General features: G+C 39.4%; 1 long non-coding RNA gene across 2 annotated transcripts in view; it reads right to left on the bottom strand.

Annotated features, from left to right (window-relative positions):
- Positions 1–2734: 2734 nt before the first annotated feature.
- LOC119016577 overlaps positions 2735–25341 on the bottom strand; it is a 32741-nt gene continuing 10134 nt past the window's right edge. The window contains exons 4-6 of one of the 2 annotated variants that reach the window (XR_005074196.1): positions 15621–15700; positions 4115–4190; positions 2735–3644 (exon numbers count right to left, since the gene is read on the bottom strand). This is a non-coding gene — a long non-coding RNA (uncharacterized LOC119016577). The remainder of the gene's footprint in view (positions 3645–4114; positions 4191–15620; positions 15701–25341) is intronic. The other variant, XR_005074195.1, reaches the window with a different exon arrangement.

Raw genomic sequence — 25341 nt, 5'->3', positions numbered from 1 at the left:
TCTGAATGAAACTATGCCACAGCCTTATAGTTCCGCCTCATAATCCAGGCTGCCTCCCAGGATGTTGCTGTGATTTCTCACATATACTGTAGCCCACATACAATATTTATACCCATTTTAGCTTTGGCCCTGTTTAATATTTCCACACTGCTGTCCACAGGCTATTTTTGTACAGCTCATTCCCTCAGTTGTGATTTCTTTTATTTTCACTGCAAATACCTTGTCTTTCTGTCTTGTCTTTTCTTTTTTAAAATACCTTTTTTATTCTGTTTGACGCAGGTACACACGATGATCACTGAAATACAGTATATCCTCACAAAATGACTAACAAGATAGTTGGGCAGGGGAAGGGAAAATGTTAAATGAATAAATTACCATAAATGTAAAGAAAAAAAATGTAGCATCACTAGGGTGGTTCATATAATTACATTTAAATACATTAAATCATAAAATATTTTGTGAAACATAATTCATGTTTTATACAGTCCCACTCCCACTTCACTAGATCATTCTCCGATTTTACATTGAGCTGCTTTGTAAATGTTAGCTGCAATTACCTTTTTTCAAAACAAGTTGGCTTTGCAACATATTCAATATCAAATTCACATCAATCATATTCATGTCTCCTCTCCTTTTTTGTAACTATTTTGATTCAGTACACTTTATAGTCATTATGTTGCTGTGTGTAGTAAGTATGATTTTTTACTGTTGTTTTTATATGAGTTTTAAAAGTGGATACTCATATGTATAGTAAACTAAATATTTACTTTCCCTTACTTTAAAATGAAAAATCACCTAATTTTACCTCTCAACAGCTTGTGTCAAAGTCTGTGACACCCCTCAAACACAAAAAAATTCTGACATTAAAGTGAGCAGTTGCTGTGATCACAATAAGTAACTGGTATCAGTTGAAGATGCTTCATTTGGTCATATTTTGAGCATTGAAACAAGGACGATGCATCAAATGTGTTTAATTCTGGCTTGTTGAAACTCTCACAACATATATTTTTTTAGAAGCAAACTTCTAACAGCTGTTAGATAAATGACAGTATTTCCCTCTGAAATTGCTATTTCAGTTCCAACTTTATAAGGGTTTAACTTAACAATACATGCTGCGCTAACTCAAAAAAGTACTGTGACTGTGGATTGGTAGCTCAGCATCGCCCCCTACAGACTCATTTGATGAGTGTAAATAATTATTGGACAGTAGTGAAACATTGTGAATGGTGCACGGAGGAAAACATCTACAGTGATGGAGGAAACTAAACCCTAGAATTACTGTTGGGTAGTTCTTTGCACCATTTTTGCACTACTGCAGTGGTATATTTGGTGTCTTATTATGTCCATGTCCATGTGGAGTGAGCCTGACATAACAAACAACAATCAGAGTGTTATAAGACAAACAGCGGATGACTTAGCAGCTTTATTGTACTGAAAATGGAACTGAAAAAGTAAAAAACACACACTTGATGCTGACTGATGCCAAACTTTATTTATTCATTCATCAATAATTGGTTTAATTAGCTCATTTCAGTGTACAATTCCTAAAAAAAGAATTGTACAAATAATTTTTTACCAACAAAATATCAACAAATCAAGAGCCAGAAGAAAAACTTAGAAATAACAATAATATTAATAATAAATAATAATGATAATAATAACAGAAGAGACTGTAGATAAAAAATTGTATCTTTTTTCTTCTCAGATTCATTATAAAAAGTAACCAGAAGGCATGCTTGAATAAAAGTAAAGATTTTGTTTTGAAATATTTTGATTAAAATATATATATTTTGGTAAAAGTCCCCCATACAAAGAACAATGGAATTAAAGTATTTCAAATAAATGTATTTAAGCATGGAAAGTACTTTTCCAGGCAATAAATGTACATAAGTGTGAAAAGAAAAGGTTTAAGGAAATTATACATATATTTGTATTATCGGATTCTGTATTCAGCATTGTCCTGTTTATCACAATCAGAAAATCGACTACTCTGGCTCTGATGCAACATGCAATCTGCAAAGTAACTAGTAACTCAATTTATCAATTAAAGGAAGCAGAGGAAAAAGTATAATAATTGCCTCCAAAATGGAGTGGAATGGAAGTATAAAGTAGCAGAAAGTGGAAATACTCAAGGAAAGAACCTTAAAAAGTACTTAAATAACTTTATATGACTAAAATCAGCCTACTGTTGAAAATAAAGCATGACAAAATGAGCAGTATAAAGTTCTTAATGCCATCATAGATTGATATAATGACTGTGGAAAATCATCACTCCTCTGTGTCCTCCTCCAGCATCAGTTTTAGCTGAGTTTGTTCCACATTTTCACGTTGTTTTAGCCCCCTCTCGTCTTTCCTGTGCCTCTCCACGGAGGGGAACCATATTGACACTGAGAGAAAAGAATGAGGGGGGAAAAGACTAGAAGAAAAAAAAAAGGCTAATTAGAGAGAGGCCGATTATGTTGCACACTGGACAAGGGGGGTGGAGTATGAGGTAAGGGCAAATTGATGAGGTCAGCATCAATAAGAAGAAGAATGCAAGAAAAGAGAAAGAAAAATGCAAATAGTGTTTATAAGTGTGTGTGAGGAGGGGAGAGACAGAGACAGAGAGAGAGGGAGAGAGAGAGAGAGAGAAGCTGTCAGTTCAAAAGAGGCAGAGAGAAAATGACAGACGTGGCCGGAGGAAAGGAAAGGAGCGTTTGAGAAAGACAACCCCTGGGAGACTGCGCGCTGAACCCGCTGCCCCGTCTCAACCCTCCTCCTCCCTCCCTCCCCTCCCTGTGTGCTTCGCCATGGTTACCAGACAGGGCTCCCAATGCAGCCAGTTAATGTGTTTTTCAGCGGCAGGAGCGAGCTGGGTACTAATGTGTCTCAGTCTGTCTCCTGCACAATCAATGTCAACTGTCCTGGGATGCACAAACACATGGCAGGCGGAGAGCCAGGGAACACTGAGCCACCCTGGCTGAGCGTCAGAGTCTGAAAGACGGCCACGTCACCTGAAAAGGGACCTGCTCCCAAGTTTTGTTCCAGAAAAATGAAAAGTGACAATGAGGAAGTTTTATTTGTTTTTCGCAGGGCAGGAGGCTGATGTCACATGTTGATCATCGCAACTTCATAATTGATCTGATTGACCTGTTTATCTCGTGTTCAGCTCCTGTGAGCAAAAAAATGTATCCTTGTGCTGCAACACGTCCGTCAGTCGATAAAAATTCTTTTCAGCATCCTCGTCAGTATTTTTTTACATGGTGTTTAACAAAAAAATAACACAAGTTGTCATCATTTTTTCTGTTTAATTGTCTCATTTTCAGGTAATCAGTAAACAGAACAAGGTACAAATCATTCATCCACAACATGTGTAAAAGTGTAGAGCTGCAGAAAACAGCAGATAATCCATCTGCAATTATTTTGATGATCCATTGATTGCTTTGGTATAAATCAGTGTGCTCCTGGACTCTCAACTGCAGGTCTTGACTGTTGTAATTTTCAGCTGTGTCAGATTTGACAAGTCCCATGTGAATCATATTTCGGGGTCACGAACCTTGGCTGTCTTTTTATTGAACCGTGTAAGTGTTCTGCACACAAAGCCGGCCAAAAGGTACTGCCCCCTCCGGAGAAGCAGGATGTCTCATCTCGGCTTTCCATGACGTCTGGAAAAGTTCGGGGAATTTTCTCCAGATGAGTTCATGCAGTCGGAATCGTCTTATTCTACAAACGTCTGTTAATCTCTGTCTGGCGATGTAACACGTTCTCTCTCAGTTTGATCACAGGAAATGTTGTGGGCTCATGATGCGACTGCATGCAACTTTGTTCCCAAGGACCTCACCTGTGACCTTTCATATCATCACAGGTTAAGGGTCTCAGGGACAATGAAGCACGCCGGCAGATGTCCTCGTCTACAGGTGAAATCCGACCCATCTTGACAAAACATTTTTCTGTGAAGTGCGTATGTTATTTGCTGATATGAATATGTGCCATGTATGTTTATTATGAATTATTTTCTCATTTAAACTAAGTGAGATAAACGTTTGATGTTAAACCTGCACATAAAAACAATTTTAACAACCGACAGACAACAGAAACAGACTCTAAAATAAAAGACGTCATGCGGGATGGTTACCGTTTTTTATCGATGTCGACACAGTCCGACGTGAAACGTTTCGTCTTGACACGTCTGCAAACGACTGGATCACATCCTGCAGAAAAAGAGAAAGAATTAGTTCGAGCGCATTGTTCAACATGCAAATTCTCGTAGCCGTATTTATCCGTTCTTTCCATCTTTTACTGTCTTTCCTCCTGACATAGCCAGCGCCTGTTTGTCAGTGCAGGTCTGTGCAGTAAGACGTTCAAGTAAAATGCCCCCTGCTGGCAGACAGACAGACAAAGCATTTTAAGACAGACACGCGCATACGCAGAGGAAAATCCTCCCAGTTAATGTATAAATCGGGATTTGCATATGGGATGGTGAACATACGGCCTGTATGGAGGTTAAGCTGCAGCAGAGCGGTCATACAGTTCATGTACACACAGACACTCGACTCTTTGCTTGTGCACACGCATGAAACAGCCACAGACAGCTGTGCCCAGAGCTGCAGACAACACTGTCGTCTTAAATTTCCTACAGGCCTTGTGATCTCACAGGATTATGCAATCACTCCCCCATGACAAAGATGCTGAGCCTTGAGGGAGTTACACTGATTTACTCTTCCCCAGACAAAATAAATGTCATACGAGCCTGACACTGCAGATGCCACATGAAGAGCACGAGCCAGGGTCCAAACAACTGGTACACAGCTGAAAGCTCCAATTGCATCACGTCTTAAGTCTGTGCAGGCGACAGCCTCGCCGTCACGAACACGTCCCTAACTTAGGACATCTGTCTGTGGCCAGGTGCACACACATGCAGACAAACATGCGCCTCCACAAATACTGCCAGTGTGAGAAATTAGACAGCCTCTCTCTGCTTCCTCTTTGTCTCTGTGCTCTCAGATATTTTCCTCTGTCCCAGTTTTATGAGCTCCTCCGCTGCTCTCGAAAGCACGAGAGACAAAGACCGGAGGAGGAAAACCAGTAGCAAGAAAAGAGAGGACATAAATATGAAATATCCTGGTGCAGAAAATTACCTATGTCAGAAAGAATGAACATGACGTTGGACACAAATGAAAGGAAGATGGCGGGCGGACGTAGTCAGTCGATTTGTTAGCCGGCCCGTTGAAGTCGTTCTGAACTTACCATAGCCTCTGTCTGGTGTTCCTTACATGAACACACACACACGTTTGTACTCATGTTTATGTGCACATGCATACAACAAGTGCATGTACATAAAACAGGTACGCACGCATAACACAAAGCACTCTTTTCAATGACTTATTGATCCGTTCGGAAAGAGAAAAAAAAAAAGCGACAATTAATCCAGTGGTAACGAAAATAATGCCCGATAAAACCTATCCTGCCCCATCTTCACAGTCTTCTTTTTCTCTGAGCGCTGTGTGTGTCTGCGCGGCGGTGAAGAGAAAAGCTATTCCCCTCTCGCTACCCCTCCATCTCTCTCGCTCTCTTCTTTTTGTCTCTCCTCTTCTTCTATCCCTCTCTCAGGCGCTGTCCCTGGCTCTGTTTTGTGCCTGTTTCCCACTGCCAAGTCACATCACTAATTCTCCAGGCGATTAGAGTCCGAGCAGGCAATGTCTATGAGGCAGGTACGCTACACACACGCACACACACACACACACACACACACACACATGCACACACACACGCGCCGAAACACACACACACACACACTGAAACACACACAGATTGCATTGATTCCATTATCTGGTGCTGTACCAACACCCCCACTTCCCCCAACCCCCAACAACCACCAACAGCGCCTCCATCTATGACCCTCTCCGTTCATAAATCTGTGTCACCTACATACATAACACACAAACACATGCACACACACACACAGAAGCCTAAACACTTATGCAAGCATGCAGTATCTCCAGCTATCGCTCTTTCTTCTTCTCTTGCTGAACACTCTCTATCACTCTGTCCCCGCCTCCCCCCCGCTCTGTCTCAGCCCTTCCCCTCATTTTCATCCTCCCCTCTTCGTCTCCCCACTCTAACCCCTTACATTTTTTCCAGGCGTGACGTCCCGTCTTGCAGTCTACGTTCACACGATGCCATGTCTCTAAATGGGTTTCTATTACTCTGTGTTTGTCCGTGTGTGTGTGTTTGAACTTGCGCTGCATCTGGAGGAGAGAGAGTCAGTGTGTTCGGAGGGAGGCGCATGTGTGTGAGGTGGGTGCGTGTCCTTGTGCACCGCTGTGCACACACACACATCTGTGTGAGAGTGTGTGTGTGTGTGTATATGTGTGTGTGTGTGTGTGTGTGTGAGGAAGGGAGGGAACGAGGGTGGGGGGTAGAGGGAGCTCACAGACGGAGGCTGTGGATTTCACACAGCACAAGGATCAAAGCCACAGCGAGCCCAAAGGTGATTAACCTCCGAGCCGTTCTGACCACAACACTGCTGCTCTTCTTCCATATTTCATTAACACAACAGTCTGCAATCTGCACACATTCATCGCTTAGCAATCTATCTGTCAGCCTTTGTTGCAAACACTCCCAAACATCCAGTCTCATGCTGAGAGATAAGTAAGTCGCCAGAATTTGGGAACCACAAACATAACAACTTTCGATCTGCCACAGAAAAATGACACTAACGTGTGAGAGCAAAAAATGTCAATAAAAAAGATGCAATTTTTTTAAATTCATGCAAGAATAAGGTGATAAACAGGAATAAAATACAGTTCAAATAAGACGCATTTATGTAAAAAAAATAGAAATGAAAAAAAAAATAGAAATAAAATGACAGCTTTGTGAATGAAATGTCAGTATTTAGTTTAAAACAAATGCAGGAACCCGCAACATTCTCATAAAATAGCAGGCGGCAGCCACCTCTATTGTGATGGTTGCATTTCCTCTTGAGTTGAAACATGCCGGGGAGTCGTTTCTTTGTGTGCGTACAGAAAAAGAGCAGTGCTTGGCACAGATTGCTGATATATGCTCTTTTTTCCCCTCCTCGCTGGAGCACTGCAACGCAATGCGGATACTGAGTGTCTGAGCCACTAGCCAGACACACTGGGGGGACAGAGGGGGGGAGTGGGGGTGGTGGTGGGGAGGAGGAGGAGGAGGAGAAGAAGAAGGAGGAAAAAAAGGAGGCGGAGGCGGTAAGCAAGTTCACAGACAGCTCCCATGCTTCAGGACACACTGACACTAACGCCTGGGCACGCTGTCATTATCTACCATGACTACAGAGAGTAGCGAGATGGTATGGAGAGTCAACTTTGGAGATTTTTGTGCATAACCCTTTTAAAATTAAACAAAAACTAGAAATGTTTTGTTGTAAAATGTACCTTATTTGTGTGACAATGAGGCTGTATTAGCCAGTTTTTTTAAAAAACAAATTATTTTCAGACTGAAATCACGGTGAATAGGTCTGAATGTTTCATCTCACTGACAGTAATAATGAAAGTATTTGAAATACGACTTCTTTTTTTTTCTTGGTTTAACATTCACAATCACATTCCAGCATCTGAAGAGATCGTCTGTGTTTTTGTGCACTGAAACAAACAGCTATTGATGTTGGTTCTATACCCCATTGGACTGCACCAAATGACAAATCAAAGAGCACTGCAGAGCAAGCTGGGTATATTGACGCCTGGATTAGCTGGACCTCGACAGCAGAACCTGATTAGTATTTCAGATGTATTAGGTTTAAAGTCAGTGCAGAAACAGCTTTTTTGTCATGTTATTATAATTACGGGCTTCAAATTTAATTTGTTGAAGGACAAATGTTGATTTTTTTTTTAAATTTGATGATAGATGTGATCTCTACATCCCACAGATGTTCAGGCCTTCAAACAGGCCTTGAAAAAGTAAAAAAGATCATATAAAATGTTCAGACATATGAGACACAGAAAAAAAAGAGAATATCCTCTTGATTTGTATGACACTACAGGCCTAAAAACTCTTAGTCCTGAATTCCTTTCCTTACTGATTGTCTTCGTACTTACCCCACTAAGCATGAAAGGTGATGGATTCCATGTGAAGTCTGGGTGACACCGCAGGGAAAGCTAGAAGGTTGTACAGTTATCTCCAGGCTGTTTATTATGCGAAACCATACAACCAACTACCTCACACTGCAGAGCACCGGAGCAGGGTCAGTCGTGGAGTCTCTTCTTCTCCTTCTTCTTCTTCTTCTTCTTCTTCTTCCAGTCTTCTTGTCTGTTACATCTGTCTGTCTGTCCGTCTGTCTGTCTGTCTCTCTCCCTCCCTTCTGTCTCGTTTCATTCATAATCTGATATATTTATGATGAAGCTACAGATGAGCACAATCCTGATGTTTTCTGGGTCTATTTCCTGAGAGTTTGTTTCATTTTTGTGGGATTTGTTCACTTACAAAACAAATAAAACAAACAAATGAAAAAATAATAAAAACATTTACGACTAGATTAAAGTTTAATATTGGAATTGAAAAGAGCATTAGCTGAGACTGGCTAACTAACTGCATTGCATGCAATTTTTGTGGACTTGTCTCCCCCTTGTGGGTGCAGGAAGTACACAGGCCACCCCCCCACCACCCCCCACTAGAGGCCAACGCAGATATTTGCTGTCTCTGAATACAAAGACAGGCACTTAACCTGCAGTTGCTTACTGTAGGCGTCTGCCTGACCTACTTCTGCAAGTGGAGCTGGTGGAGTCTTCCTTATCCTCAAAGACTCGATTCAGCACTACTGAGCGCACTTCATTGTCATTCTGAGGTTAAAGTCAGAATACTCCCCCTCTGTTTTTATTACACTGAACCGATAGTTAGATTCCAGCCCTGTCATGGCGTCTGAAGAAGGCTAGATTTTTAGCCGGTTGAAGGACATTGCTCAGCATTGCTCTTTGTTCTGTGGATTCTTCACTTGACTGTGGTAGTATATGAACTCAAGATGTTTGACCACAAATATTATTAAAGGAGTTCAACCCAAAAAATTAAAATTCAGTCATTATCTACTCATGCTCATGCCAATGGAAATTCGGGGGATTTTTGGTAGTCCACAAAACATTTCTGGAGCTTCACAGCAAAACAGCGTTCTAGCATTCTCCTGAAGAAGGGAAATAGATGGAGACTTGATTTAAAATGTTTATAAAAAACAACTAACACCGAAAAAAGTATCTAGAAAAGCTTTTAGGGCAGAAATCTTCACTGTAGTTGCTGAGCTAAAAGCATCAGCGTGCATATATCATATAAGTGGGAGCACAAGTTAAACCGCACTTTCAGGGTATAAATAACGAGTATGATGACACCAGTTGTGCTGTATGGATCCATTTTATGTTTAAAACAAGTCCCCATCTACTTCAGTTGCTTGGTAGAATGCTGCAACTCTGTTTTGCTGTGAAGCTCCAGAAATGTTTTGAGGATTACCCAACGTTAACCAACTTCCATCAACATGAAGGGTAGTAGATAATGACTGATCATTTTCATTTTTGGTTGAACTTATGCTTTAAGAATACACAATCTATTAAGGCTGCAACTAATGTTTCTTTCACATTGTTGATCAATGTTTTTGACCATAACTGAATAAAAAAGCAGTTCTCAGAGGAAAAAGCTAAAAGCTAGAGGGGTGGCAGGGTCCACCAAATGAAAACAAAGTAACACAGTATTAAACTGTATTGTCCTTAAATGTCAGTTTGTTTATTCAGTTTATTAAGTCATGAAAATGAAGAGGGTTTGTTTATCTAGTTTGTTTAAAAAATCAGCTGATGAAGATCTTTCTCTTCTGATTAAAATGTCTAAACTACATAGTGTACCTCTAAATACTCATTCTAATGTGTTTCTCGGACTATAGTATAGATTGTTTTCCTTGGACACCCGTAAGACCAGTTAACACAGCTTATCTCTCAGCTTATTTAGTTATGGTGCCACCATGAAACAATAACATCAGAAGCAAGGCCTAAACGTGCCTTTGGACCAACATCTCTAAAACAAAATTTGAGGTCTGCTTTCTTCAACATTGGGTTCTTTAAAAACAAGACTTAAACCTTTTCTGTTTTTCCACTGCCTTTAGTAAACTAAATTTGAGACTATTCATTTGTATCTCTTAATTCAAGGTAACTGCACTGTAATTTATAATGTCATAATTTAGTGTTTATTCAAATTTTGCTTTTAAAAAAACTTTTATCCATCCCATCATATTTATGTGTGTCTGTTTTTTTTCAGTCAGTTTCTTTTATATGTAGTCATTATGCCTTTTTGATGTCTTATGTAAAGCACTTTGCCTTGTTTGTGATTTCTGTGCCTGCAAATCGCTTTTGCTCAACAGGCTCCTGGTTCCTTTCAAGCGTTCTGACACCTTAACCCAAAACCCTTTCTGCATGTTCTCTCCCTCTCTGTCTCTCTCCACTATAACACAAAGGTAAAAATACTCTTCAAAAGCCATGTGTACTTAAAAAGGTAAAACTGACCTTCTGGGGGTAGATTAGCATCAAGTGTTACCTAACAGAACAGCGGCTGTAGTGAGCAACACATCACTGCCCCCGGGTCTTAATATTAACAAGGGCAAACAGTGCCATCGATGTGAAGCACCCTAGTGCTGCAGAGAGGCTGGCTAATGATACAGAGTGTCGCCTGTAGAAATGACTATTTCTCCTTTCAGCCACACACAGGCAGAATATGACTGAGTGCATGAATGAATTGAAGAATGAATGGTTGTGTTTGACTCAATTCTCAATGCAGACAAAAAGTCTGCACTTAAAAATTTTGGTTTTGGACAGTTAAATGTAATATTTTGTCCAGATATGAGGCATCATATAGTAGGTACGATACCAATACCTTTGATTCAGTTTCAAAACCACTTTTATGACATCCCCTTTCATTTTCATGACCTAGTGTTTTTTACTGCACGTCTGAAGACCACCACCAGCATGCTTAGATCTCAGCACAACAAGCCAACTATGCCAATTCCTGAGGTATTCAAATTTGGTATCGAAGGACACGACATTTTCTTTTTATATATACTTGATAATATCAAGGCAATTCGGTTGGTGCCATAAAAGCATTGACGTTTGGTACCCAGCCCTACATATTCTGGTTCGGCTTGAGTTGGTTTTGCGGCCACGATTTGCATGGTAACTACAAGGGATCTTCGCTTGAAGGTGCGTCTTTCACCGTTGAGCCACTTGTCTTGTTACTGGTAAAAGGAGCTATTTCAGTTAGTTATTTAAAAGCTTTTGGTATGAAACGTCAAAATCAGGAAATGCTGAGTTTTCACCAGCAGAAACTTAACATAAATCCTAAAACTGCAGCATGGTTTGATTCGGTGAGGCCAAAAGTGCCTGACAATGTTTTCCCATTGTGTTCATTTAGTTTTTCCTGCAGCAGAATCTCAGGAATGGTGTCAGACATGTTGACACATTAAAACATTAAAAGCTGATTTGCACTGTTTCATAACTACATTCAGGTTAATGCAGAAATTGGTGCATTGAAGAGCAGATTTGAATTTAACAAATAGGATCTAATGGATGAATAATTGGGTGACAATTTGGAGTCACAGATCTAGTCAGTCTCTCTCATACTCCATAAATAATGGGGCACACCCACTCATTTGACATCTAGCTGAGGTGATTTCCTGCAAAAGCAGCAAATTGGCTGTTGTTAGCAGTCAATGGCTGTGTTTTGACACTCCTCCTGTGTGCCTCAAGGACTCATTGATTACTTGATAGCTGCTGCACCGCTGAGTTGCGAGGCCTCCTATTCAGCTTGGTCAATGCACCGAAAATACAACCTTGAAGTCTTGGAAGATTGGGGCCTCACTGATAAAAGCTGGTCTCTAACACAGTGGTCTATCCTCACAATTTCCTCACAAGCTAGCTTACTCAATTGTCAGCCAGGACCATAACTGCATATTAATATGCACTGCATCGCACAGGTAAATGTGTATTACATGATGAATGGCTGTGTTGGGTTTTGTTTAACTACATTATGAGGATAAAAGCCATTTGGAATCACTCTCAACTTGTAATTGTGCTAAAGATTCACTATTTAACCATTCAAAAGATACCGCAGCACCATATGCCTAATAGAGACGTAGTTTTTTTATTGGCCAGCTTCCAAATGCAAACCCATTCACCTCGCCTCTCTCCACTGCCCTCTGCCATGCTAAAAGCCCACCCTCCGCCTACCCTTCATTTTCTTTCTTTGGCCGTCCTCCCGCCTCTCTACGTGCCTCTTATTTTGTCCTTCATCACCGAACATTTCAAGCCTCGAAATCTTTTACAACTTTTTTCTCAGACAACCTTTCTGTTCATACCAACTAAGTCTCCCCCACTTGATCCCCTTGATTCTGCTCCACCCCCTTTTAAACCTCTCTCACCATCTCATTCGCAGTCTGATCACGCATGAATGCGGCATGGTTGTGCCAATGCCAGCTCTTTGCCAATCTGCCTGGGTGTGTTTGTGTGCCAATGTGAGTCTGGTGGGAAGCCCCTGCACTGGAGGCCAGGGTGGTGTTTAAGCCCGAACCCCGGCTGGTGTCGGGTCAGGTGAAGCTTTGTGGGGATTACAGCGAAAACAAATTAATCATGTTGAGTGTGTATAACTAGGTGTGCCTAAAATCACCAAAATATTAACAAATCTAGAGATAAGAATATAAGAAAACAGTCTGTGCTATACACATTTGACAGTAGAGCAACACAATTATGTAATTGCTGAGCTAACTGTCAAAAACCAAAATGGCCATGAAAAGAAGAAACTGAGCTAAGCAGAACTAAATATTTGTATATTTATGAAGTCAGACAAAAATATCAGTAAATAAATTACAAGTGGCTAATTACTGCCTTGTATTATTGTCCTCGAAACAGTGTTGATGTAAACCCCTCAAATTTAATTTAGAGGAAAACCAGTTTGTTAATTTACTCTAAACTGTTGTTATTACATCCAGTAATGACTCTGGGTATTATCCTGCACACGATCATCATGTGTTAATCTTGCCTAGCAACAGCTGAGACAATACAGAGTGATAACATAATGTTTGTTAGTCTTTACTGTGGAAATAATTAAACTCTTATTTTTGAGAGAAGATCCAAACTTTTTGTTTGAAAACTGTCAGCTGAGTCAGAATTCAAAGTCTCAACAAATGTTCATGTTTTTTGTCTTTTTGATAAGAAGGCATAAGATTCATCTATTGAACCAAGAGTTAAGGATATCTATTCAAGAAAGAATACAGTTAAGTTCTTTGCTGAGAATAAACAGAAGTTTGTCTAAATTTGTTTACAAATGAGCAATTCTAAAAAAAAAAATACAACAGATTATGAGCCTGGAAACAAGCTATTTGTGAAAATAGAAATCTGAGATTTTGTTGCTTGTCACCTAAACTAAATAAAACTAAACTGCGATATTAATAGCCATTTCCATGGATTTTTGACACAATCTGTCTCCCCATTTTGAAATTAAAAACAATAAACATTCTGTTCTTCAATCTTCAAAAGGTATCATTAAATACCTTACATTTGTCAGAGAGTATTAGACATAAGACACATGTAACAATAACAAAATAATAAAAAACAAGACCAGAAAAAAAGAATAAACAAAACTGATGAATACCTAACTAAAGACAGAATTACAGACAAAAATCAAGCACGCTTCTGTTTCACATCATGATATTTCTATGAAATAAAAACGCAATTTCTTTACAAAAATCCACACACAACATTGAGGCTCTGCTGGCAAAGACAAAACATAGATACAGGTAACACTCTACCACTCATCGTCTTTGAGAAGTGACGCACAGAGACTATGGCACCACCCAAACAATGTAGGGGCATGGAGGATCGAAATCTGCCCAGTGACAGCAAATAAACTGTTACCCGCAGCTACGAATCGTCTAGCGAGTGCCAGCTCAACAGGAATGCAGGCCTCAGACAGTGGTTCTCATACTCAGGGCGGCTGATGGTTCACTTGATTTTACAGAAGGACAAACACTATTTACTGAAGGTAAACTCTTTTGTTTTTAATGGACAGAATAAAATAATTAAGAAAAAAATCTAGGTGAAACAAATTTAAACTAGGGTAAGTGGCTGAGAAAAAACAAATATATGGATAGAAAATTAAATAAATTCATAATGCTGCCAAAATTCACCAGAGCCTACAGTACAGTGTGATCATTACTTCCCTTCCCTGTCTTCCAAACTGGATCTGACCCTGCGTGGTGAGGACTCGGACCTGAGATCCCCATCAACACTAATGCACCTCTTCAGTCGGACTGCAGCTTGGCGCAGGGCCAGGATAACTATCTGCTATTCACAAACCATAAATTATTAGCCCTCTTAAGATAAGATGAGATTCTGTAGTGCAATTTCTCCCACACCCCCCTTTTTCGCTCTCCTCGTACCTTATTTACAAAGGCAGAAAACGTTACCATGGGAACACACTACCAGGCAACCTCAGTGGCTTGGCATGATGCCCAATGGTTGCTAGGGCACTGTTGTCAATGGCTATTGGGTAGTGTCGGCCAGTCTGTGTGTGTATGTGAGCACGTGTCCTGTATAGATGTGTGTATGAGTACAAGAGTAGAAAAGTGTGTGTTTATTTGAATGCAAGCAGCAAGTCTTAAAAAAATGTACACAATGTGAGTCTTCCTTTGTCGCTTTTTCAATTATTGATGTTGACCAAATCCACCAAATATCAATAATCGCACTTTCTTTTACATTGTTATTGTAAAGAGAAATAGAAAAATAAGATTCCTTTGTGTACAAACTTGGACTATATTTAACAATAACCTGCAACAAAAGTCTTCTTAAATAATGTACAATAACAATTCAATGTTCTTATTCCATAATGACGGCTTTTATACACATACAATATGTAATCATTTTTAATGATATGTACCATTTTGAACTGTTATCCTTTTACCTGCTTGACAAATGATGGGGGAGCGGCTTTTGTTGTCAAGAATATTTTCCGCAGTAAAGTGTGTGTGTGTGTGTGCGTGTGTGTGTGTGTGTGTGTGTGTGTGTTTGTGTGCCAGCAGTTATGTGAGGTCCAATATTCAATTTCATTGAATAACATACATAATTTAGTCTCTTCAACAGGTTTGATAGTGTGGCAGTCTGTTTATGGCAGCATCAATACAGAAATATTAAAGAAGAAGAAGAAGAAAATGATGAAGGAGAAAATGAAGATGAAAATGAGGAAGAAGAAAATAAAAGAGAAGAAAATGAGGAGGAGGAAGAATATGGAATATTAAATGATCATTTTTTGCTCACTGCACTTACTTCTTAGCCTCAGTTGTACAATATGTACAATATGTCATATTATCAGTTAGCTTATTGGTATCGCTGATGAGAAGCCAGTAATTATTGTCCTAATAACCCTTAATTTTATAATGCAAGCAAAAACAAAAGACATAGAAAGAGACTCTCGGAGAACAAATAGAATCTGAGAGAGATTGAAATGTTAGTGTCTCTCTGTAACTTGGAGCTGACGTTCTCCATCACTAGCTCTGATCTCTCAAGCTGTTTGCGCTCTCTTTCATTTCAGTCAGATTCAAAGAGTCTTTGTTAGCATAAACGGGAAGGAACAGATGTTGCCGAAGCATTTACCTCACCAGTGTAATCTAGTTTGAGGTTTTTCCCATGGTTCTTTTCTCGCAGAGGAGCTTCTCTGGTTTACCACGGCATTCCTGAAATCAACAGAGCATCATGCAGATTATTAGCATACCACAGGGTAGGAAAGGGGAACATCAATAAACACTTTGAGCCATGAAGTTGGGATAAGTAAATAAATAAAGTCAGCCTCCCAGACACAAACTGATCTGGCCTTTTACCAAGGCCACATAGACATTTCTGTAGTGCTGAATACTCTGGGATAATTAAATCATAATGGACCAATCTCTGATAAGAGAGATGAAGCACAAAGACCTCAATAGAAACACAAGCATTTATGATGAAGGAAGCATCAAACATGGTGCTCAGAGTACGAAATGGATTAACAAAGTGGGAGATGAGAGTGATAAGGTACACTGCGCCATCTACAAAGAATGAATGAGAGGGTGGTACAAAACTACATGTACAATGGAGACAGTTAAAGTCAATCATGATGAATAATACATTAATAATGCTGGAAAATACATCATAAATTAAACAGCAGTGAGCCAAACAAATGCAATAATTATGACACTACAACACAATGAAAAACAACAGAGACGGAGATGTGCGGCTTTTGTTTGAGTGTGCGCTCATTAAATCCCACACATGTACGTATATATGGGTCCGTGTGTTCTTATCTGCATGCACTTAGGGAGAGCAAGCATTGCCTGCGGTACATTGTATCTAATATTACCGAGAGGAAACACAGCCTCTCCCCCTTGCCTCTTTTCCCCCCTCAGCCCTTTGAACTCAAGCTGCTGCTGGAGATGCAGTCTGACTGAGCACAGCATGTCCTGAAAGGAGGTCAGAGGGCAGGAAAAACAGTCTGGTGTCATGGCAACTTGATGCCATGACACCAAAAATTTGGAGTTGATGCTGGGGCCGCTGGAAAGGTAGGTCAACCACAGCTTACTGAAGAAAGACTTTCTACAGTTGGACATATGACTTAAACATTAATAAAGTATTTAAGTTTTAGCTTGTTGTCTCGGACATGTTCCATTATTACCATAAACGTGATCACTCTGGTTTATTAATAGCGTTAGTAACGTCTCTGAAACGTAGAATCTACTTACTGCCCAAGTATATTTGGCGAACCATTTTGTCATTTTTCACAATCTGTGATCAATTAATGGCTGGAGAATCTGCCCTGCGATCTACTGACATTTGCACAAAAACAGGCAGAGAAAGGTGTTATCAAATCTCCCATAAACTCACTGATTTTGATGCAACCTCTCCTATTTAATGCAGGCCTACGTATGACGCTGTTTCATATGAACTGAACGTTATGTAAATGCATCTGGTTGTTGCGATGTCCTTCGGTACCACATTGGTTTTGATAGATTTGATTTGGTTACATAATTAACAAATTGGGCAACTTTATAAACACACTGCTGACGGGTCAATGCTCAATGGGGCAAATGCATACTGGGACAGAGTCGGAGTGGTCAGGCTAGTCAGTGTCGAAAATCTACTTAAGTGTAAATGACTCATTTTTTAAAATACAAACACACTTTAGACCTGACAGATTAATGTGGTCAGAGAGTACTGAGAGCAGGACCAAGGCCGCGTCCAGACTGACTTTCATCGTATGTAAAAACGCAGCCTCCTAGCCAAACTTTTGATGGACCGCAATATGACATCATCCCAAAACATGATAAGCTGACCTATCACATACATGGAAGTGTACCTGGGTTAAAACCCAATCTGTACAACATAACATCGATGCAGAACATAACATTGATGTTTTTAGCTCTGATGAAATATAGAGAGCAAACCAGCAAGAGTGCTGAAAGAGACACACCACTCCTTACTAATCATACAGTACACCTATCATTTCCTATGAAAGCGGCTAAAGCTACGTTAGTCATCAGAACTACATGAAAAAATGGAAATGGAAATGATAAGAAAAATATGGAACAACACCAGTCAAATCCTTTGTATTCAACACATTAATACATAATTCACATTTCATTTCTATATAATTTTATTTATAGGTTTTATTTCTATATAATTGTCATTTATAGGTTTTTGCTCTGGCCTTATAAACTGTATATTCCAATCTCCCATTTTTCTGTATTCCAAATGACGCATCAATGAACAAAACTTGATTGACTTCACTTCTGGAGACTATACAGGGTTTTTGAGAAAAACATTACTGCCATGAATGCCTACTCGGCTAACGTACATCTCCCAACAATTGCCACCCAACTCAGTTCCTTTCATTTGTTGTACTCATGACTCTGAGTACAATTTAGCAAACCTAAGAAATGAACTGCAGCTGTAATTGTGTCGCCTGCCACTGCCAGCTCTACACTGCCTGTGTTTTCATCTCACTCCCGAGATGTTGGATCAATATGGAATCCAGGTTCTTTTGTATGTCATTAGCTTGTCTGATGCTTAAGCTGAGACCCCTCCAAACCTTTATGCTTTCAGCCTCGGAATCTCTCAGATGAAGAGTGTGTGATTGCAAGTATGTGCGGTATGTGTGTGTATTTTAACCTTGCAATCATTCTACATCTTACAGGTTTGTAAATGAGCGCTTTTAGCCTTTTTTCTTTGCACGTTTCTGTGTGAGACTTGTTCGAGACGTGCATGCGCTGCATCTGTCAGGGTGCGCGTGTGAGGCTTGTGTGCGCATGGTGTGTGTCCTTGTGTTTGTTCAATGCGGCAGAGGGTGGAGTGGCAGATCAATAGGAAACAAATGAATTCAGATCAATAATAAGCCAGGGAGTGAAGGAGAGAGAAGGAGAGACTGAAAGCGAGTGAGTGGGGTGATGCACCACAGAGGAGAGGCACGAGGAGGAGGAGGTGGAGGAAGGGTGGTGGTGGTTTGGAGGGGAGATGTGTTACCAGCAGCACAGCAACTAACTGCACACTTGGGAAAGACCACTCATTTCTACAACCCAAATCTTACTGCTTTCAGGCCATTGATGGTTAAAATGGATGGTTAAGCGAGGTAGAGAAAACAGAGGCATGAGATCAGTGGTGCACTGGAGACAGCAGCCACTCCTACATCACAGGAGGTGTTTTTTCTTGAAATGCCTCTTTTTCTACCTGGTTAAATAAAGTTACAAAATTGTTCTCTTAATTTTACTTTGTTATATTTTTCATGGAAAGCCCTTCAACCCTTTCGTGCATAGTATCTACTATGCTTGGAAGCCATTTTAAACTATTCTAGTTGGAGCACCATGTCCCAGTCACCAGTGGGCGGACCCCCGAAGCCTTGCCCACACAACACAATAATTATTGTACTTCTATATCTATCTATTTTGAGATATGGCAGCACAATTTCAAAATGGCAGAGGGAAGAGGAGATGCATCAGTTAATGGTAACAGATTAAAAAAATAGAAGAAATTCAACCAAAACAGGTGATTTCTTTTATCCCGATTTTTCTTGTATATTTTATCTGTCTTTAGATTTTGCCATTTTTGCATGTTTTATTAAAAATTCTTAGGTCATCTACTCTTGAATAATTTTATTCAATATAAAAGCAGTATTAAATAAGTCTTCAGGTTTAATCTAAATATAGGACCTTTTGATCAGAATAGAGGCCCAAATAGGCAGACTACATATTTCGGTGCGTAACTTCTACTGGAGTGGATTGCTAAAAGCATGTTTCTTTTAGTTGTTTGAGATAAAAACAAGCATTGAAAAGGATGATTACTTTGTGATTTAATAGTTCATGCTATAAAGGGTTAAAGTTGCTGTAAAAATGATGTCTAAATAACAAAATTTAACTGTTGTTTTTAACTTTTTATCATACTGTTCCTTTGTATCATTTTTTAAAATATATTTAATCCTTGTAATGCTAATGTAGCTGATAACAATCAACCATCATCAACATGTTTCCTGAAGTTTTATTAGGTTAATTTCATCTTAAATTATAACTATAATCTGATGATGACAAACAGCAGCTGTACTCACAGTGAACTTTGACCCTTTCGCTTCTATTCCATGGCTAAAAAGCACGTCCTTTTCACAAAGCATGATAAGATTAAAAATCTCAGGCTGCTGAGGATTTAATTATGACCTTTCAACTTCAACTCCCAGATGGAGCTTGACATTTACAGCCAAACCTGCAGGGACCTGACACGTTCAGACTGGCAGCGGGCTAGACTTCTCATGTCCAATTTTTCATTAAATGTTTTGCTTCAAACGTAATTTAATAATCTTTATCAATGTTAGTTGGACAGCAATTAATAGTAATTATATTGTTGTTGATTATTTTCTCCATTAATCTTTTTAATTATGTTTATAAAATGTCATGTCAAGGAAAAAAAAGAAAAAGAAAACTCTTCTTAGCTCCAAGACACTCAGTAATGAAACAGCTTGAACTAGAGTATCACTTTGCTTGACAAATGACAGATAAATCAACTTATTGTTTCATTTCTAAAATGTCATGTTTAAGCCTGGTTTGCACTCACAAGAAACGCTAACAATTGCATTTGTATTTGGACATATAAATCCGGTCTAAAATGCCTGACTGAAGCTGGATTTCTGTGTTATAGCACGTTTGGTCCTCTGCCGTAATATGATATACTAGCCGACTACATTCGTCTAGAAGGAGAAGGAGAAATCACCAGAGATTTGATTGATATTTCTATAGTTGAGAATATTATTTTGAGCAAAGCAATACAAAGTTGACAGATTGCAGGGCTGCTGATGTCACCCTCTAGGACTTTTACCATTAGAAGTGTCCATTAATATTTGTGGTATTCATACATTTACATTTTTTCATCAGTGTCTAGTTATTCTTGAGATGTCAAACCCGAGCCGTGATTTTCTATGCTGAAACTATATTTGAGATTCTTTTGCTTTGAAATTGCAAACAGCATTGCTCGGCTTTGAGTATCTGCTAATCTCTCGGCAGCAAGATCAAAGAACCACGAGCCATTTGGGAGTCGGAATTGAATGAGACTTTGAAGTGATAGTGGCGAAAACAAACACGAGTGCTCGTGAACAGGCACCCTCCACTTCCAGCTCAAGGTTCCTCGGCTCTTCAGATGGATTTCAATGATAAATGCCTCAGCTTTGAGTGCAGTGTCTCTGTGGCCTTAGAGAAAAGACTTTATGCTGTAAATGATATCTAATTGTTTTAAGAGATTATCTTTATCAATGTGTTGTCCAGAATTTAATATATGGCCTTGGAGGAGATTTTGTGGGGACAGTGAATATGTGTGAGGACGGCTAAACCCCTATAATATTGTACCACTGGAAACATTTTCATGTTAACACAATGAGATTATGCTATCAAAGATTTGTGGTGGTAAACTTATTGCTCCCTCTCTGAACCTTTCTGGAATATATATTGCAAATCACAGTCATGTTGTATTCCTCTGAAACTGTAAAAAAACATCCACCTACTGTATCGGAATGTAGGGATGCTGTGAAAGTCAATGAAAGCAATTTTGTTTCATATTATTGACTCCATTCATCAGCTATAATTTAACTGACACTGATAAATAGCTGATTATATCCAATATACTGTATACCGTGCATTAAGTTATAAAGGTTTGGAGTGTCATAATTTGACTGGTGAGCATCCAGAGGAAAAAAAAAAAAAAAAACACTTTAAGATGTCACAGCTAGCTTACTGGTAGCCTGCAGCGGCACTTCCAGACACTTATTGTGTGACTGTTACAAAGGTAACACCAGCAGCGCAAGGATGTTTCAAATATCTTTTATTGATTTCTTTGAGAGGAGGGTTTGCTCTTGGAGGATGAACTTAACTGAACTGATAACATTGACAGAGATCCTTTATTGATTTGCTTGGGAAGATGGTTAACTCTAGACAGGCTTGAGAAACCAAACCTAGTAACAGTCTGACTTTCTATCGTTTGTTGTTTATTGTTGAGCTCCCGCAGGATGGTGTTTTACTCTCCTTATCTTTTAAATCTTTATTTTTGGTGAGCATTATTTAAACTTATCTAACATTAAGCTTCAAAAAGCCACCAGGATCAAGTACGGCCGTTGTTGTAAAATACCTCTCTCAGCTCAAAGAAAAATCTGAAAATGTGACAGTTGTCAGGGCATAACACCAAGGATCAGTTGATATATACAAGGCTGAGTCTAACAATAGCAAAGTTGTCAGTGCTGAAATTAAAAAAAGAAAAATTCAATCAAAAATGTAATCGAATTCAACAGAATTTAACCAAGTTGTGGCGTTGGAAAATCTAGCACCCCCACATCTGATACCACTCTATTTTCAGAACAACAGTTCCTCTATCAGCATTATACATATCATATTGTCTTTTAATATGTTTTGCTGTGCTACATAAATGCAACCATTGCATCACATGAATCACCATGAACTGCATATTCTGTTGCACCCTATGGACCCAGTGGAGCAAAGGATGGGAGTGGAGCTGCAGCCTGCGACAGCTGCCTTCTGATTCCTTCTATCAGACTTGCGTGGAGAATATTGTCTAAAGCAGCGAGCTCAGCAGTCCTTCAACTACATCACTGTCACTCATTTCACCCTTGTTGAACTCACACTACCATTTTCACCTTTGGCAATTTCGCACAGTGAGTAAAGTTGAGAGACAGTGACCATGGATACGAAAGTGATAAAGAGGGACACAGAAAGGGACAGATAGACACTGCAACATGATAGAGATAGACACTACTGATATGTGTGTTATCTGAAAAAAGAAAGACGAGAAAAAGGAAAAGGAAATACAGATATCATGTGGAGGACTGTAACTGATGTTTATCTTGAATGTTGGCTCTGTTATTTTTCTGACAACGTCTAAGTGTGTTCCAGTTTCATAGTGTGAAAAATGGGGTGAAAAATGTTCATCACAAGCTCAAGATGACATTGTGAAATGGCTTGTTTTATGTAAAACTAAATGACAGTCACAAAGAGAACAACAAATATTCCACATTTGAAAAGCTGAAGATCTTGGCAAATTTTGGCTTGATAAATGAGTGACAAGACTGATCAATTATAAAAATGGTTGTCTCATTGTGACTTTTGTTCCTTTCCATCCAAAGACTCATTTTGTATATTAATTGAATCGTTAGAAGAAGCAAAACCGACAGAGAGAGCTTTTGGACAGATAGATAGAGACAATGAGAGATACCTGAGGCAGTGATGTAGAACATCAACTCCAACCAGACAGTCTGCTAACAAAAAAAAAACACGGAGAGGCAAACATTGCCATGTCTCTCAGCTTTTCTTCCTCTCTCTACTCTTTAATCTGACAGCCCCCCTCCTTTCTGTCTCTCTCTCTCTGTCTCTCTTTGTCTCTCTGTCTCTCTCTCTGTCCCCCTGAGCTGTGTTCTGTGTGCTCCATCCCTGCCTCTCTCCATCTCCCTGCCTCTAATGTGCTTTGGCGTGTGTTACCCACGGGTGCTTGCGCGCTGCTGCCGCCATCCTAAAGCCGGGTCATGAGGGCAGCTGAAGCGGCGCGATGCTGTCTGTGACATCATCAGTCATTGGTATTACTCACGTCTCACCTCCCCTTACTGTCTGAAACCACAAAGGCTTTAGGTGTTTGGTAGCGGGCCGGACAAACACACACACGCGCACACACAAACTAACTCACAGGCAGATTTGCACGCATGTTGACAGAGTTAAAGAAAATGCAATTGAAGAGGTTTTATCCCCAAATTCTGCAAAATCCAATTTGGAGATTTATGCTACCTAAAATAGTTCAGGCTCACACATAGTTGAGACGGAAATCATTTTAGTGCAGTACACACACATTCATCCCTCAGTACAAGTAACCAGTTTCTTGAAATCTTTTGATATCTTTCATTAAATTTAACTCTTATTTAACAGTTCTCTAGGCTAGTTTTAATCTTAATGGACAAAAAAATGCATGACATTGCAGTTAATAATAAAACACGACAGAAAAGGTACTGTTACTGCTTCTCAGTGACAGTTAAATGAGTATTGTTGATTAATTTGTTGATCATTTTATAACCAACAAATAATCATTTGTCAAAATCTGGAACCTGTTAATTTCTTGCATTTTTGCTTAAAAGACAATTACTAAATCATCAAAACAGTTGCAGCAATTATCTAAATAAAGGATTGATTGGCTATTGGTTTCATCTATTACGTATACCTTAATACAAGCTATCGCTTTGTTACAGCAGGTTTGACTTTATGTAACAGTATATTGTATCATTTTTAATTACACTAACTTATTTTTAATAACTAAATGTACACGATCAGGTTTTGTACCACAGTATTGGTACCATTAAACCGGTATATGTCGCTGCAGCCCTGCAACTAATAATCATTTTCAAAATAGAATCATCTGTCTCCTTTAAATGTTTGTCCATAAAATGTCTAAATATAGTGAAAATTGCTCATCATGACTTTCAAGTGAAATGACTTGTTTTGTATGAGGCACATGAATATATTCAATTTATAATATTCTCAATATAAAGTTGCGTATAATTTGTTTTTGTGATTTATAATTCACTTAATTGATCATGTTTGCTGCCAACTAATTTTATCCGATTGAGTGATTAATTGGCCAGTCGTTTCCACCCTAACTTTGTGATAATCAATATCTTTATTGCAGCGTGTGTTGGCTTTTGAAATGTTGAATATTTTTTAAATGGATTACAAGATGGGAATGACAGAACTTGAAACAGTCAATAATTTAATATGACAGAAGAGTTGAGAGAGGACAAAGTAACAGTTAAGATGATGTGGCTTGATGTTCATCACAGACTTCTAATTCTGTTTTAAAATTTCTCACTGCAGTTATAATGTCGTATTTTTGTCAAACCAATAACACTTGTCAAGTAAACAATAAATCCTGAAAAATACAAGCCAGGTACTCCACAAGTAATTCACATGAATATGGATGTAGTGAACAGGAGAATCTCCAGATGTGGCTGCCATCATCACAGCCTACATCTGGGTAAAAGAAGAGAAATGTGCTTCTATTCAGTTAGCATGTGTGCGAGGTTCAGACTGTGTCAAATTGCCACATCTGCCATCAGCATAAACACTCCTGTACCTAGGGCTCTGTCTGTCACCTCTGCTGTCAGCCAATGAGGAGGTGAGACTCTGCAAACTCCTTCGCTCAAGAATACAGATAGCTGGCATGAAAGCCCTCGGTCTGTGTGTGGGAACGCACCGTATAAATCATACATGACCAGCACCACCAGGCACCGTATGCATACTACAGCAGTGCATTAATAACAAGCATGCCAGTGTCATATTCACAAGCAGGCAGAGAATGTATATGTGTGTGTCTTTTTTGTATCACGCCCCTGAACTCCCGCTTTGTCCTTTTGAGAGCACCTGCAGCACTGAACTCGATGTGCCTCTGAGAAAGACAGACAGAGTGAGACAGACCCAACACAAAAAAGGACAGGAGAAAGTGTTGGAGAAAGGATAGGCCAGACGACAATGACAGAATAGTGACTTTGGAGTATAAATACCTAAAGGCATGAATATTTGAAGACGAAAAACACAAGCAAAAAGTGCACGGGGACAAATAAAAGACGGAAGGAAGAGTGGGAAAAACATGAGTCAAAGTAGGACACCAAATATATATTTATATATATTAACTAAAAGATACATGAGGGAGATGGAGACAGACAGAGCCAGCAGGAAGAACAAAAGATGAAATGATGTAAAGGAAGAGAACAGAAGAGGAGAGCAGACTTGGAGCCAGACAGAGGAAAATGAGAAAAGAGAGAAAGACA

Source organism: Acanthopagrus latus, chromosome 3 (genome assembly GCF_904848185.1).
Source record: "Acanthopagrus latus isolate v.2019 chromosome 3, fAcaLat1.1, whole genome shotgun sequence".
In the NCBI taxonomy this organism is placed as follows: domain Eukaryota; kingdom Metazoa; phylum Chordata; class Actinopteri; order Spariformes; family Sparidae; genus Acanthopagrus; species Acanthopagrus latus.
Note: the sequence above shows the minus strand (reverse complement) of the source record. Positions and strands in the feature narration are given on the sequence as shown.